This window comes from Microtus ochrogaster, chromosome 2 (genome assembly GCF_000317375.1).
Source record: "Microtus ochrogaster isolate Prairie Vole_2 chromosome 2, MicOch1.0, whole genome shotgun sequence".
Lineage (NCBI taxonomy): Eukaryota > Metazoa > Chordata > Mammalia > Rodentia > Cricetidae > Microtus > Microtus ochrogaster.
In genome coordinates, this window is record NC_022010.1 from 89,384,489 (window position 1) to 89,390,217 (window position 5,729).

General features: G+C 34.8%; 1 protein-coding gene across 4 annotated transcripts in view; it reads left to right on the forward strand.

Annotated features, from left to right (window-relative positions):
* The window catches only part of Epha6 (EPH receptor A6), a 918,005-nt gene that overhangs the window by 140,156 nt on the left and 772,120 nt on the right, over window positions 1-5,729 (forward strand). The window lies entirely within an intron of this gene.

Consider the following 5,729-nt stretch of genomic DNA (forward strand, 5'->3'; position numbering starts at 1 on the left):
CTCCACAACATCTCCAGCAAAGGCTATCATTGATGTTTTTGATTTTAGAAGCTTCTGTAAAGAAAAGGACACTGTCACTAAGACAAAAAAGGCAACCTACTGACTGGGAGATCTTCACCAACCCTGCAACAGACAAAGGTCTGATCTTTAAAATATATCTTTAAAATAAGCTAGACTTTAAAATGCTAATTAACCCAATTAAAAATTGGGGCACTGAACTGAATAGAGAATTCTCAAGAGAAGAATTTCAAATGGCCAAAAGATACTTTGTTATTTCTATATCTACTGTAAAACACCATGCGCTCACAGAAAGCTTATACTGTGTCTGCATTGCCAGCCTTTCTTGATGGACTCTCTTGGACCATTGGTCCCCAAATAATGACACAGCAGCTTATTATTAATTATGAAAACTTGGCCTTAGCATAGTCTTCTTCCCATCTCGCTCTTATAGCTTAAATTACTCTGTTTCTGTTAATGTACATTTTGCCATGTGTGTTTTTAGCTCTCTTTTATTATGAATGTCTGACTCCCTCCATGTCTCTCTGGAATCTCTGACATGCCTCAGATTTTTCTCCAGTTCCTCTCTTTCCCTACACATTCTGTCTATTCTCTTCTGCCTAGCTATTCTACATTCAGCTCTTTATTCAACCAATCAGAAGCCGCCTTTCATACAGTGTGATCAAATATTCCTCAATATATCTGTACTCAGATTTTTTTTCCTCCTGCTTGTTAAGCAAAATGATACAATTATAAGAAATCAAATTCTAGGTGAAATGTTAGCATTTACATGTGATATTTTCTATGCATTTATATGAAATTAATATCTCTGATACGTAAGTGCATATGAACCTGGACTTTGGATGAAATATTGCAGTCATGTTCAAAAAACAGTACAATGCACCCCACTTTACTGGATATAAGGAAAATTGATATTTTTGTATTTTTTTTCCATATCTGTGAATACCTGTCATGATTTTTAGATGTTTATTATTCTTCCCTAAATTTGAAGAACGGTGATCACTGAGTCTGAAAGATATGATTGATTGTTCTGTTTCTTAGTGCTTAGTTTCTCAGTCCAGTGCCTTCTTATCATCAACTAATGATCGCTCTCTCTCTCTTCTCTTCTCTTCTCTTCTCTTCTCTTCTCTTCTCTTCTCTTCTCTTCTCTTCTCTTCTCTCTTCTCTCTCTCTCAAACACACATACACACAAGCATTCCTTTTCATTCATCATAGTATACTCTTCTGTTAAATTGTGATAAGTATCTTTAATTCATCTATGACCTTAGACATTTTGAACTGCTTTTTAACAATGTTATATTGAAATTACATTGTATTTTAGAATTTCTTTTCATTAATAATCATTTTCATTAGGATTACAGACTATAGTAGCACATAAACAGTTTCAATTTTCATGATGCTGAGTTGAAGTTTAATAAACATATTGTTATAGGCACTTAATTATTGACAGAGGTTTCTGTCCTGCCTAATTCTACAGCCATTCAGTCCCAAAGAAACACACAGAGGTCTACATTAATTATAAACTGGTTGGCCTATTAGCTTAGGCTTCTTATTAACTAATTCTTACATCTTAAACTAGCCCATTATTCTTATGTATGTTAGCCACGTGGATTGGTACTTTTTATCAGTGAGGTGCTCTTACCTTGCTTGCTCTATATCTGGCTTTCTTTTTGTTGACCACAAACTGCCTCTTTCTTCTTCCCAGAATTCTCCTGTTCTCATGGCCCTGCCTATACTTCCTGCCTGGTTGCTCTGCCTATACTTCCTGGCCATTTTAGCAGTTATATTTATTTTTTCTTTTTAAAAGTAGTGTTTTTATTAATTATCTGAGAATTTTACGAAATGTATTTTGCTTACTCCTCCATTTTGTGTCTGATCCATATGCCTCATGACCTCTCTATCTACCCAACATTTGTTCCATTTTTTTTAATCCATCAGCTCAAGTTTTTCTTGCACTAATACTTTTAGTTGTGAGGCTTACCCTAGAGTATGGGTAACTTACCTGGGATCATACATTTAAAGAACTGGACAATCTCTATCAGAAGCAACAAGTTGCTCGTAGCTCTCCTACTATAGGTGAGACTCCTTCTGCCTTTCTTGCTGAGATTGTTTTCTGGCTTGAGCTTGTGCAAGTCTTATGCATATTGCCACAACTGCCGTGAGTTCATATGTACAATTATCTTGTGTCTAGAAAACACTGTTTCTTTGTAGTCATTTACGGCCTCTGGCGATTACAATCTTTCTGACCTCTCATTTGGGTTGATTTTTGAGCCTTGTGGGAAATAATGCATCTAGTTTGGGGCTGAGAACTCCAAGGTCTCTGTTTGTCTTCATGCTGACCAGTTGTATCTGGTTTGGATGTCATCTACTACAAGAAGAAGAGGTCTCAGATGAAGCTTGAGAGGTTATTATTTTGTGAGTATAAGAATAAGCCATTAGGAGTCAGTTTACTACATCCACTGAGCATAATAATAATATTATCTAGTCAACAGTTCTTGACCCATATAGCAATGCCAGTCATGGGCGTTTTCTTGATTTTTATTGAGCTCTACATTTTTCTCTGCTCCCCTCCCTGCCTTTCCCTTCCTGTTCAACCCTTCCTCAAGGTCCCCATGCTCCCAATTTACTCAGGAGATCTTGTCTTTTTCTACATCCCATGTAAGTCTATGTAAATATCTCTTAGTGTTGTCATTGTTGTCTAAGTTCTCTGTTGATTGTGATTTGTAGGCTGGTTTTCTTTGCTTTATGTTTAAAAACCACTTATGTGCTTTTTCTTGTGTTAAAAATTCCATCAAAAATGTTTGGCTAATTCTAAAATATTTATGCCACTATTAAATCAGGAAATATATTTTGAAAGGCAAGCCATTATTATAGTTCTCAGTTCAAAGCTGGGTAAAATGTATGGTTAGTTTCTTCTCCTACATAAAATATATGTATATAAAATGCCTTCCAGGGCTATCAAAGCTTGCTAATGTTTAAGAAGCTTGTAGGTCAGCACCAGCCTCTTGTTTCATGGCTTAAATTGATGTTTTTTTCAACAATAGAGTCTGATCATCAAATTCTGAAGACTAACCAAGAGCAATAGCAATAGCTTGTAATTTGGGGATTCTATGGGACCCCATTGAGGAACAATTACAAAAAGGTAATGAGATATTGTCCACCTGATATAGGGTAGCTCCACTTAAACTCATTTTATATGTGTACATGTTTATAGTTTAGTAAGCTTCTGCAATAGTAAGTTTTTATTTATCTTTCCCAAAAGGCCATTATTTTGAAATAATCAAAAGACATAACCAGCATATAGATTTTTTTTTAAATTTGATAGGTGCTAAGAACTGACCCAGGTCTTATGAATACTAAGAAAATGCTCTACCAGTGGCCTACATTGTCAGCTCCCAACAGCATTTAGTACTCTTGAATACTTTCTTCTTCATTAGTAATTTTCATATGCAGTAGGTAGAGAATATCACATTCCCAAGAGACTTCATGTCTCCATTTGAATTAACATGAACAGTTTGAATATTCATTTACTTCACATTTGATTTTTGCAAGAATTAAAAATTCATAATTTGCTATACTTAAACCATAAGCTTTTTTAGTTAAAATAGAAAGTTAATCAGTCTGAGCTATGAACTTCATAAGTATTTACACCAAAGATACATGATCCTGCTGGATCTGTAATAGTCCTTCTAAATTAAAGTAATTCTCTAAAAACGAATACCTCCTTAGCTTCCTAGATATTAGAACACTTTCTTAGATCACTCAGCTAATGAAGACATACATTCTGAAAACTATTTTCCCCTCCTCTTCACCCTACCATGAACACCCAGACAAAAGTGCATGCAAACACAAACTCCAAGGCAGAGTTCTAAACATGAATTTGCATTTAAAAAGTCTTATGTTCTGATGTGATGCCCAGTCTGTCACCTGACATGTCCAGGCTTGAGCTAATTCCTTTGAGTTATCTGTATCAGCTCTCCTTCTGTAATCTTCAAAATAATATCAGAACCTTAGGAGATGGCTTAAGCTTTCTTATTTTTTCAGTCATGGGTTGCATTTGGGATTTTGATCCAGCACACTGTCAGAGTCTGATTATTAGATTCAAAGTATTTAATTATGTGTTTTATATTTAATAAGAACTTACTCTTTTCCTACAATTATATTCCCTTTGAACAGTGACCAATAACCAATACAATTCAATTCAGGTTCTCATAGAGTATGCAGCCTACTTAAATTTATTTTGATTTAAAGCCTTTATAATGGCAAGTATCACTTTCTAAATATCTATTTTTGAGATTATAATATATTTTGTTCTAATTCATGCCATCATTTTTATTAATTGTAGTTACATGCATATATACATATATATTATATACATACATATGTATATATACATATATATATATAAGAACACATATGTATTACTAAATGTAACCCATCAATATGTATAGTGTTACATGTACATGTGACCTGTATTTTGGGGGCTTACTTCCTTTGATAAGACTATTTTTTATGCATTCTGGATTCCTTGGTTGCCTGTAGTTACTTTCTGTAGCGTTGAGGCCTTGTTGGCTTTCCCCAGCAATTATATTAGAATGTCTACTGGTGTCCTTGTTCAGGTCATGTTTGGGCAGTCAAGTCAGTGCAATTTTGTGATTGTAGCTTCTGAAATTGCTAGGAGACAGAGTCTCACAACAAACTCTCTGATTATTATGTTTTTATAATCTTTCTACCTAGTCTGTCGCAATGTTCCCTGAGCCTTGGGTGTGGATCTTGTGTTTGAAGATGTATCCATTAAAATGGGTTCCATAATTCTACATTTTCCTTTAATGGTCTCTGTCTATTTAAAGGATAAGTACCCTTGATTAGAAGTGAGAAATACACTTATCAATTAGTAAAAGTAGAAATACTAAATAGAGATGATTCTGACTTAGTAAAATGATGGTTTGCATTTTTTTTTCCAAGACCAATGACTTCACTAGCTCTGAATAGTAATCTAGGTTTCTAGTACCAGGCATTATTTTTCTTTTGTTTATTATGAGATATTGCTATTGTCCTTGGTTGCACATCCATTGATGGAAGTAAGTCTCTATTGCTAAAGACACTATGCATTACAGATACAGGACCCAGAAGCCCATAAGCTGGACTGACCTATGTTCTTTCTCCCTGACTACTAACTGTCAGGGTAGCAGAAGGTGCCATGCAAGTTCCAAAGAGATGAAAACAATCACATGTCCTACCTAGCTATGACACCAATCAACTTCAGCAATGATCATCATGACACAATAACACTGTATGTGCAATAGGGACACACACACACACACACATACATATATACATATACATATGCATATGCATATGCATATATATATATATATATATATGATAGCCAACAGAAACATTTAATTGGATTTAAGACCCACCAAACAAGATGGAAAGAATCAAAATACTTTTAAATAACACTGATTCATTGCATGTACTGGTTGGGAGATTGTTTTGCTTTTATAAACTCAAATGAATCAATTATTTTCTTTAAGTCAATTTTCTCATCCATAAAACAAGGCAATGGATGTTTTATCTCTGACAAATAAGAACCATATTGGGGTGGGCTTCTATGCCGGCGAGGAAGAAACACCCACCACACACGAGGATTCTTCTCAGATCACGCTTTACTGGAGTGCATTTGGTTGAGGGAGAGCATAAAGCAAAGG